Source organism: Battus philenor, unplaced genomic scaffold (assembly GCF_028537555.1).
Source record: "Battus philenor isolate CCGP_79_NKW_IND1 unplaced genomic scaffold, ilBatPhil1.0.hap1 SCAF_25, whole genome shotgun sequence".
NCBI classification, from domain to species: domain Eukaryota; kingdom Metazoa; phylum Arthropoda; class Insecta; order Lepidoptera; family Papilionidae; genus Battus; species Battus philenor.
The window spans coordinates 9,936,827-9,949,138 of record NW_027181688.1 but is presented as its reverse complement, the minus strand read 5'-3'; positions in this window follow the sequence as shown (position 1 = coordinate 9,949,138).

Below are 12,312 nucleotides of genomic sequence, written 5' to 3'. Positions count from 1 at the left end.
TCTAAAAAATTAAAAATAAAATTTAGGGGTGGACCACCCTTATCACTTAGGGGTATGGAAAATAGATAGTAGCCGATTCTCAGACATACTGAATATGAATGTAAAATTTGGTAAAAATCGGTCAAGCCGTTTCGGAGGAGTTCAAGTTCGAACACCGTGACACGAGAATTTTATATATTAGAAGATGATAAGTTGCTTGAATCATCGAAGAACTTGAAATTGACCATGTCTGCTCATTCTACTTATGTATTGATCTACCAGAATCAATTAGATGCGCTAAATCGCTGTCAACATTTAAAAAAAATGTTAAAAGAGCACTTCCTTCGCCTTTAAAATAGGATATTGTATAGCATCTCTTAATTATTCGTATTTATGTAGTACTATTCACACGTAAATATTTATGTATATACATATATAGTAATGTATATATGTATATGTAAGTATTCTTGTATGTATGTACATCCTAAACTGCCCTCTTCTTTATGTCTCTCATCTCCATCCAAGGGTTGTTTGGTAGAGATCGCTTCGAGCGATAAGACCGTCTCTTGTACTATATGAATAGGTTTTTTCCCCTATTAATTTTCTATCGTGTAAAAAAAGTGTTCATAAATAAATAAAAAATAAGGCAGATAAAAATGTGTTTCAATGTGTTCAGTTTTTTATGAATGTAAAATTGATTGAATGGCAGCAGTATCTTTTAATGCATCTAGCATAGACGAGGTACAGTGACAGTAACTCCATTCAGGTTCTTGGATGGTCCTGCTTTCCAGAAATTTGCACTTGTAATATGTATATAATAGTACATTGACAAGTAATTGGGCATGTTTTGGTGATTTAATTATCTAAATGTTAAACAATGACCGTAGAGCGTTCCTCGAAACAAAATATCATCTAGATACGACGCATTACGTTAACTTAATGTAATTATAACAAATTTTAATTGCAGAGATATATTAAACGACTCTCAGCTAAAAAACACTAACATGTAAAAACGTGGCGAAAAAAGTCGGGAATATTAAATGTAACTGTAAAAACTGACGCACGGATGCTTATGTCTGTTGTATTGAAATTCAAAAGATTCAAAACCGCATTTTCATGCACATATTAAGCAGCCAATATTTATGAACGAATACCAATATCTGGAGGATGCAATGACTATCCTATTCCAGGTGGCCAGTATTTTAAATTAAAAAGCTTTGGGTGGCAGAAAACTAGTGGATAAGGCGTATCAATTACCGTGAGGTAAATATATGAATACTATTTAAAAAAAAAGTCGGTTGTCATGTCCAATCCCCGTCTGATTAACGCGACACGACGCGGGAATTCCGGGAATCACACGCCGCGTCTACGCGTGGTTTCTGAACGATCAAAACGCCCGTTTTATTAGCCGGTTACTATATTGCAGGGCTGGCCAACCTGCGGCTCTCGGGCCACATTAATATGAAAGATTATTTTTAACTTTCGAGAAATTACATTAAAATGATTATTATTCGGTATGTGTTGCAAAACTTCTTTTAAAATGCTCACAGTGAAAATGAAAGACGGACTGCGCCTTATACCTGTAGATCTGCAGAGTAACCAAGATCATCGACGTACCTCGAAGGAATTCTCGTTTGAAGTGGCAGTGGAGTGGCGGAGCACATCGTTCTTTCTATTTAATGGTATCAGGAGTTATTTTGCGGAAGTCCATCCTAAGTAAGAAAAGGACCAATAATTAGCCACTTACTCACAAGCTGTGGTAGTCGTGCAACAAAGTGCACCGCCCGCCAGCCCGCTGATAAATGCGCATGCGGCAAACAATGCGAATTACACAACTACCACCGTTAAATTACTTAAGACGTGTTTCACCCCTCCACGGGGCATCTTCACGAGTTATGTTACACCGATTAGTGCCAAACACAGAGTCCGTATTGTTTACCGCATACACATTTATCAGCGGGCTGGCGGGCGGTGCACTTTATTACACGACTACGACTGCAAGCGCGGAAGTGGCTAAATATTGGTCCTTTTCTTACATCGCTCTTTCTACTGGTAGCTGTTGGGACTGAAAGGTTGTCAAGTGACAACCTTTCAGCCGATAGACGCGGTGTGCGTAGGTCCTCCACAAGGTGGACCGTCGGCATATTTAAGTTCAGTCGAGAACTCGTTGGGTGCGGGCAGCTTTTTTATGTTTATTTTACACTTTTATTTATGTTTACAACAATTGTTAATTTAGAAAAAAGTAAATTTTTGTTTGTAGATCTTTTAAATATGTATTTAATTGAGGTTAATGCAAAATTTTAAATTATGAAAAATGGCGCGAACTGTCATGGAGCTTGTCCACCCATGCAATATTGTATAACGTCTCGATATAAAAGATAATTCGTAACGTATCTTAACGTATCGAATAAATTTATATCCTTATAATAAATAATATACATAAAGTGAATAATAATATAGGGTGACAAGTGTAAAAGCTTGAGATGCGTAAATGGCTTATTTGTCACTAAAACGTTGAAAGGTTTTATATCTATCTACCATCACCCTGTATGAAGTGATAAAAAATGTTATATTAATTTATTAACAGTAAAAAACAACTAATTTTATATGTAGAAATTCGAATTTTGAAAATGCTTTTACTATTTTATCATTTCCTTGTTTATTTCTGAAACCAATGATTGCTGGATAGGTACTATACATTATTGACAGCAAAGGATGTATATATTGAATACTGTGATCAAAAAGTACGATGAATTTGTTTATGTTTATGTATAAATTTTTTTTTTATTATTTCTTCAAAATCATTTTCATCTCCGTCCGATAAAACGCACTTCTTCCAACGTTTTTTCCAATCCTTGAAACAGTCGAAATAGTCCATTTCCGGTATAGCCTTTAAGAATTTTCGAATTTTTCGTTTTTTATCTCCTCAATCGTGTCAAAATGGCGTCCCCGCATTTTTCTTTTGAGTTTGTTAAATACTAGATATTGTGATAAGGTCGCACGGAGCCAAATCACGCGAATAATACTAACCTAGGAAAAAAATATTAATTTCTCTAAAAATCTATGATACATTTTATGTATAAACTAAATTAATATTTTTCATAATAATAAAATTATCAAAATATAGATATCTTTTATTGTGTCATAATTTATTTACTCAATAAAATGTTAAATAAACAAATATGAGTAATATACTAAATAAAAATAACAATTTATTTCATCTGTCGAATCGATAATTTCAATCGTTTCGATATATTTTTTTAAACATGGCCGACTGAATTGACTTTTCCCGCGCGTTGTGTGGTATGGGGATTACGAATAAATTATGTTGTTGTGCTAGGCGTCCCGCCATTAATCGTAACTTATATCGCGACGATTAATTTGTTTTAGATTTACACGCTTACTAAAACAACGATGTTTAAATTAAATATTATTAAATTAAATCGTTTTAAATATATTTTAATCTGGGTGGAGGGAAATATTTTTTTTTCAATTTATTTTAAAAGGGTATGGGACTTTGGATTATCTGATAGTTAGATTAAAATAATACGAATATTATCATTTAAATTTTCGCCATCTTCTACTCAAGTGTCCCTCTCTACTTACTCTACCGGCTTTACCTACTCACCCTTCGCAATCTATTCTTCTCTGGAATACGCTCCCCCTCGATAGAAGGATGACCAGGAATTCCACATTTAAAACGGAGGTTCAAATGATGTTGCTTGACATGCAGACTCAATCAATAGTATATGTAGATATCTATTTTATTTTATTTATTTATCGATTCCGACGTCCTTCTCCGCCGCCAGATTCATTCGTTACAAATTATAAACATTAATAGATAGACCTAGTATGAATTACACGTCACTATGAAATCAAATGAAAAATTACGGAATTAGCCTTAAAATGAAAAATCATCAGGCGGTAGTGTCTTCAATATGTTATTTATATATATATATATATATACCTGAAGATGAAGGTCTTTGACTATAGTGTGTTGTCGGTGATGACCAACGCATCCCAGGCGTGGTGCATTATTGTGGACTCTATAAGAAGGATCAAGCTCTTCCTAAGAAGTACGAGTAAGGAATTATATGCGAAAACCAGTAGTTTTAATCAAAGATTTCAAAGAAAGTGCTTGTATTTTTAGCCTGTAGGAGTTCAGCGGTCTTTTCGCTGTCTCTGCAATGTAGGATTTCCCTAAGAGACATAAATAAGGTTGTTATCAAATAAAAATATCGTGTAACATAAAGCATTATGATAAAAATATAATTACGTTAGTATATTACTCTTATAGTGTACGTAAAAAGAAAATTTGATTTTGTAATTATTCCTCTATTTGTCGTATTCCATACTACTGTCTACGTGTCGCTTTTTGTAAAGTTAGTCACGCACTATATTGCGCTATCTAGGCTGGTTTTGACGGTGTGTATTGCTTCGGCGTCTCTAGTCCCGAGGATCCTTGAAACTTTATCGGACCATATGTTGCGGCATCGTGGTCGCTGTCAAGCGCTTTTCCAGGTTACTTGACCAAAAAACTCAAAAGTCGGTTTTGTTCAATTAGTGGAAATGCGAGGGGACACTTCCAGTTCCATTATTATGGATGCTTTGGTTCCACGAGCAGTCCATGGCATATGTAAACAATGTTTCTTTATTTTAAACACACTATAATCACATAAGAGTTAACCATGTCAATACCATAACCAGGACAATGTGTCCTAAACCTTAAGGCATTTATCGGTCTGTAGCGCTTAGACAGCGACTTGAAATAATTTAATTAATAATAATTATATTGTTTATATGTATAAATTTTAGCTGTATTTACCCATAAGAATAATTGTAAATAATAATAAAACACTGTCGTGACTCGCAGCTGGGAGAAGAAAGATCCGTATCCATTAGCAACAATCCTCTCCCAACTGTGTGTGTTCAGTAAAAGCGAAAAAAATACATTGTAAACAAAACACTAGCGATACAAATTGGTAGAATAATTTAAAAAAAAATCACTTAAATACGATTTTATTTTAATTTTTTCATGGACTGCGACAAGTCAATAACTTTTAGCAGTATAGTCGAATTATTAATTGCAGTAACTTCCTGTTAATATACTTTTCACAGAACAAAAGCTTGAACAAAAGTTCTTTGGCTTACTCCCTTTACTCACGCTTTGTTTTTAAAAACGATTTATATATAAAAATAACATAAATATACAAAAGGTTTAATGGTATAAAATTGCATGTAACAACGACACGAACCGAGGCTTTCGAGAGAGCTTACAAGCTAAGGTACGTAAAGGAGGCTATATAGTTAAGGCTGAGGGAAGCTGCTGGAAGGCAGCACAAGACCGGTAATCGTGGCGATCTTTAGGGGAGGCCTAGGGGCGTCTATCGGCTGACATAATGTTGATGGTGAAATTTGCAATCGGAACTTTTACTAAACTGTGGAGGAGGCTTATATATAACAGTTGTCCTACGGCTGAATTGATGATAATAATAGGTATTGATAAAAATATACACATTATATCTTTATTGTGGTTGAAAAAAAAGTTAAAAACATACATATACAATTTTTTTAACTAGTGTTACTTAACATAAGTGAGTAATATTTAACTACATATTTAATCATTTAAAAATATAAAATCGTTCACGAATAATTCGTAAATAAATACCGTCAATAAGAAGTTCGATTTGAAATGATAAAAAAAAATTATATGAAAGAGCGAGAGGAAAGACGGAGGCTTTTACGGAGGGCGGAGCCTAATCCGGGCAACCCACAACGTCCGCCTCCCACGAAATTAACGAGTTTTGTGAGGTCTACGGTTTTCATATCGCTTACAGTTTAACCGGGTCGCTAAATGAATTATTACGTTCATTCACGTTTAAAACGTTACTTGTATAACATATCCAAATATAATTTCAGTTTAAATGTTTCTAAGCATTATACATGGTTATTGATTATAGGTGTAGTAACTTTAAACGGGTCAATAATTGCGCAGCAATGGGTCAATAACTGCCCAGTATAGACACAATATTTTTTTTATTCATGAATTAAAATTCGAACGACAATTTGAATTTAGAAGTCTTCAGTGATGTGATCGGTGCCATTGACTGTAAACTGCAAATAGTCTCTGTATGTTTGAGAATAAACCGTCATTTATCCTTCATCATCATATCAATCGATGAACGCCCACTACAAGGGTTACACCAACCCCAAAGATCGGCAAGTAAAGAGTACACAAAAAATTAACATAAACAAGATAACAGAACTTGTGAAGGATGACAGAATAGAATGCCAATAAATAAAAAATATAGTCCATGTCATAAATCTAAGATAGGGGGATGAGAGGCCCCCAAAAAGAGCCGTTATTAAAAAAAATGTTACCAAGATCGTCACAATGATTGGTCTCGCGCTGCACGTTTCCAGCGACTTCCCGCAGTTTTGACAATGTCATTGTGTCACCTAATGGGGGCTCCGCTAGCCGCGTCTACAGGCTCCTGGTCGCCACAAGAGAACCTATCAGCCCCAACAGCTATGGATCATAACTGGAGCTCATTGTCCTCGCCATAAAGGAAGAACATACGTGCTCAAGTGTCATCTCCACCGCTAATAGCGTAAAAACTCGGCAATGGTAGCTCAGTGGTAGAGAATTGAGACTTGCGGTCGTAGGTCACGGGTTCAATTCCCGGAATAGAATCTTGTATAATTCACACATTTGTGCATTAATTACATAGGATTGCCACTGCTCACAAACAAGTTCCCAGTGGAAGGACAGCAACGTCCTCTGCGTACTATAATACAAAACTGCGATAGACTGACAAGCGTGGCGGTTATGGTATCACACCTTTAGTTAATTTGATACACCATATCAAAAAATCAATGGTTTTAAAAATAATATTACAGACCCACAAAACCCTAAAAGCGTCCGCCTAAGCTACTACCAGAGCTTATCAGCAACTGGAACTACTTATGGAACTCAGGAAATAACCAATACAGGGTGTTCGGTTATATATGTAAAAGATTTTTACGTATGAATGCATAGCTAAATTATTGTTTATTTTTATATAGTACATTATAGCCTATTCAAAAATCAATGTGTTCAAAAAATAAAAAACATTAAAAAATAAATGTTTATCTTTTATTGAAAATTTAATCGATTTTTGTATTCTTATGTAATTTCCAAATCTTAAATAAATGATGTATAACGATAAAAACGAAAAGTAATTTACAACTAAGGCGATGTAGTGCTCCCACACGATGACTTTAATGAATAAATATAACACAAACAAACCGAATTGTGTGTATATTATAATACACTGTACAATATACATAGAACTGTGATCAAACATGCTGCAGACACTTACAACCGCCTGGGTGAGTGGTTCAGAAAATTAAGGATTGACGAAAACACAATACCTCCCGGGTGCGCACGCGAAGACTTTTTGACCGTCCCACCCCTTTAAAGGACTCGGTCAAATACCTTGGATTCACCTTCGACTCCAAACTACTCCTCCGTCAACTTATTCACCAGGTCAGGACTAAAGCCAGTCACATCCTCAACAGGCTTAATCCACCAATCTGCTCTTCAAGCAAACTCTCCCTTAGGTACAAACTGCACATATGCAAAACTTGCGAAAGACCAGTCTTCTCTTACGCAAGCGTTGTATTCGCGCATGCCGCTCCAACCGCTACAAACACTACAGAACCGGATAGTCATCGGGGCGGAGTGGTATCAGCCTAATATAGGTCTCCATAGTGATCTCAAACTCCCAAAGGTCCAAGATTCCTTTAAGCCTTGCTCAGATACTTATTTTGAGTCGGCCTCTTCTCACCCAAACCCTCTCATAGCGAGTGCTTCTCACTACTCCCACCGTACCTCAGCAAAGACCAAGAGACATCCCAAAGACGTACTCTTCTCGCCCATCACAGGGTACCCACTGAACACACACCACACGGCACTCGCTGCAGACACTCACAACACTGCAAGCACTTACCACACAGCAACAGAAACCACTTCACTTGCGACACTTCGCATAGGACATCGCGTCATTCACAATAGAATAAAACACTACTCACCACACCACAACACCATTTCTTAGGGGGCGGCCGCCCGCTACGATGATAGATCCGGATCTATCCTTGGTTCGCCTGTGGTCACGCTGCCGTCTAGTCCGTCTAGTCGGGCTAGCTCTAGTCGGGTAGAGCGGTTTAACTACGTGTGAACGTCACCGTACAACTAGAATACATCTATTTAGTTTTTGTTTTATTTTTAAGTTCACGGACCCTTCCGATCCGTAAATTCAGTCCCGATGAAGCTTTCCGATGACACTCACAACACGTTACTCCCGCAACATTACTCGTAAATCACTGTATCTGCGACACACAGCACACGACACTGCATTCTTCACAATAAAATAAAACATTACTCACCACACTGCTCTATCCGTGCTGAAAGCCGCCTAATCGAGAACAGTTACACTACACATCTCTACACGGGTAAAGCTGTTACCTACGTGCGAAAGTCATCGTACAACTGGCGTGCGAAATTGCTCGGAATTTTTCTTTTAAAAAGTTCACGGGTGTGAACTCAATGTCGATGTAGCTGTAAAAGCCCTCCGGGTTAACAGCAACTACTTATACAGAAACAATGCTGGACTGTGATGCCTTTAAACGATGGTGATGCTCGCGGCGCGCGGGTTCAAGTTGAACTTGCTATGAGTATTGACTTTCTTCACGACCCCAGCGACACCTACATCTGTCCATTAAACAATTGACTCCCACATCTGTTCTCTTAAAACGCCACGCAACAGTGTACAATAAAAAAGGTGTTTTATTCAATTGTTTACATGATTATAAAGAAAATAAAACATGTGGTATAATTCCTCATCTTAATCGCTTTCTTGAAAGGTAGAAAATGTACCTAAGATTTAGCATTACATGCTATAAAAAAAGCAATTAGTTTTGCTTAGTGAATTTACCTTTGTTCATCGTCTTCAACGAATCGCACTTTCTTCTTATATATAACATTCGTGAATGAAATAAAAATAAAACAATTCTTTAATCAAATAATAATTAACTTAAATCTGTTTCGACAGCAATAATCCTCCTCTAAATCTTTTGCACCTATAACCAATAACAAGTATAGGTCTCTGATGTCATTCTCTACTTTCCCCTGCTGCCCCATCGCTATTGTGGTCTTCTCCGTTGTTTCTCCTTTTCTGATCTCACAGTTTTTATTCTATAGCTCATATATCAGACATCCTCGGTCCATTTCAATTTAGGATTTCAAAATTAGGATTACTACATATTAAAATTGATTATTACTATCTGTCCTTGTAAACTTTGTATTGTTTGAAGTTATTGACGTATTCTAATAGAAAAAAAAATAATGTAACTAATTTCAGAGTGATCATTTCATACAGTTGATAGTAAATATGTATAAAAGTTTTTTTGCTGACCATTGATCTATGTTTTCATCCCTTTAAATCTTTCATACCTATAAAAAATAATATAACCAACAATACTGTCTATCTAAGTGTCCGTGATCAAGAACTATCGATCGAAAAGAGCTTAACAGTTTATTTAAAATTCAAAACAGCAGTTATGGCAATCTAGTACCGACTGGCACCATATTGTAAGCAACGGCAAATTGCTTATTGCTTCGTGTCTCAATTTACATATATATGGGTTTCTATTGAGTAATTTAAATAATTCAAAACAAGTATTTCGTAATTTTTTAATGAAAAAGTGCTACGGGTTAGTAAATCAAATGAAAAACCAGGTGGATACATTAGTAGGGTGACCAAACTTCTTCCAGCTATTATCCCCGTAGTTGCTATGGCTGATAAATCTTGGTGGATCTTGGAGGATAAGAGCACGAAGTCCGGAGTGGAAGCGTGTATGCTCATCAACATTAGCCTCTATTTATACCGTTTTAAAAGTATGGAAACAATGTTTAAATCATCAGACAATCACAGGTGAAAAAGTATTATGGAGCTCTTTCGCCCGATGTGTATAAAGAATTATATTTCCGCCGAATTCCCCTTTTCGATGCAACGATGATGATGTAATATAGTTACAGTTACAGGAAAGAGGAGGCAACACTTGCCTCCGTTATAATGGAAAAGGATGAAAGAGAGTGCATCCTCAAATTCTTTAGGAAAGTTGCACAATACGCAATAGATATGAACAAAACATAGGTGGATAAAACATTGTAAAGTTATTAAAATAGATTCATTGATATTCAAAAAAAAATTTGTAAAATAAATCCGTGATAAAATTGATGTACACGAGAAAATAATTAAACCAATTAAAACTGTGATACTGTCATAGAAATGGATAACTGAAGTGTTTGAGGATGTACGAAAGGAATGGATTGATTGAGAAAGGAAGATGGAATTGTAGAATGATAGAAGGAGGAAAAAAGATATTGTGTACTATGGAAGACGAGAACGAAAATAAAAATTCTAGTGAAAATTTTTTTTTAAGAAATACAAAACCCTGTTCCCAATTAAATAGGGGGTGGAAGGATAGGTCCCCAATAGCGGGGGCCATCTATAAGAAAATAAAGAATATAGTTACAGCTACTCCTACAGTTCTATTAATAAGTTGACAATGACTTGCCATTCGGTTTCGTCTGAAACTAGGCCGGATCGTATATCACACGGGTCGCCAAACCCGATCATACTAGATAGAAGCGCTGCCGGCGTTTCTTCCGCCACTTTCTCTCCCAGCGCAACCAGTTTCCGAAGTGGTAATGGTGATATTAGCCAGGCCATAGCAACGGACCAAGCTGAGGATAGGCACTCTCGGGTGCCCTTCTGTTGGAATGCTAAGCGGATATTACTTATTCTCGGTTGAAGTTGTTGCTGTTAGTCCGGGAGCTTTTACAGTTTCATCGAAGCTGAGTTCACGGAGCGAAAGGGTCCGTGAACTTAAAATGCGGATGAGTGTGAGGTCCCTACGTGGGAGCTCCTAACGTAGTCACTCCATGAACCGTCAACTCCATGATGGCCTCATGATCTGGTAAAATATTAGTATATAGCGGACCGATCCGAATTTCCCCCCAGAGCTCTGGATATTCGCTTAAAAGAGGTGTTAGGTTAAGCGTCTTCTGCGCCCTGTCACCTTAAACTTGCAGAATCTGCAAATGCTATTTGGGCAGCAATGGGAGCATCTTACAAAAACACATTGACAATAACTTATTTTCCGTAACGTGCAAAGAAACCATCATTATAGGATTCCATAAATGTTCTTAAAACATTTGAGAATTTATGAAAGAATATTTTTTGTATGCTTTAGGAAATTCTACGTAACTGGAGCACTCTCAATTCTCGGGAAGTTTAGTCTTATAACTGTACTGCAATTTTTTGTAAGAGAGTTCCTCATATTCTGCAATACCGAGACTGAATCCATACATATAAAACAGGGGTGGCCAAACTACGGCTCGCGAGCTACGTGCGGTTCTTTGAAGAAATATACATTGGTCTTCATACATAAGTGTATTAGAGCTTTCTTGTAATTTTATTCGACAGGTATCTTCAACAATTCAACGACTGAAACACCATGACATACTAAAACTTGGTGACAGATGGTGAAGGATGAAGTTATTCCTTCTGGGGAGTGCCTTAAACAAAGGGTAAGGAACAAACCTGATTATAGTTTGAGACTGATTGCACATCAACACAGAAAATTAAAAATACACAAATTTTGTATTTTTCATATATTTTATTAATGTTTATATTTTTACAATTTAAAAACGAGTTCCTAGATGGCAGCTGCGTTCTCTATTTACCATTATACCACACTACGATCGCCAACCCGCCTGCCAAGCATGACGAATATGGTATATCCTTCTATAGATACCTTTTTCAGGAGGTCAATGCTTTGCAGAAGGCGTCTATCTGCAAATATATATGAATAATTAAATGAAACACAAATCAATACAGTGAAAAGTAGCTACATTTTTTATCAGTTAAATGAAATCGTTTCACCAAAAAACATCACGCTGTGTAAGTGGTTTTGAACTACGTACTAAATAACTACACGTGACATCAAAGCTATATAAAAATAAATAGTATAATAACTCCTGTAATAAAAAGAAATTAGTTATTTAATGGAATCGGGCGTTATTTTGCGAAAGTCCATCCGAAGTAAGAAAAGTACCATTATTTAGCCACTTCCGCACATGCAGTGGTAGTCGTGCAACAAAGTGCACCGCCCGCCAGCCCGCTGATAAATGCGCATGTAGCAAACAATGCGAATTACACAACTGCCACCGTCAAATCACTCAACACGTGTTTCACCCTTCCACGGAGCATCTTCAGGAGTTATGTT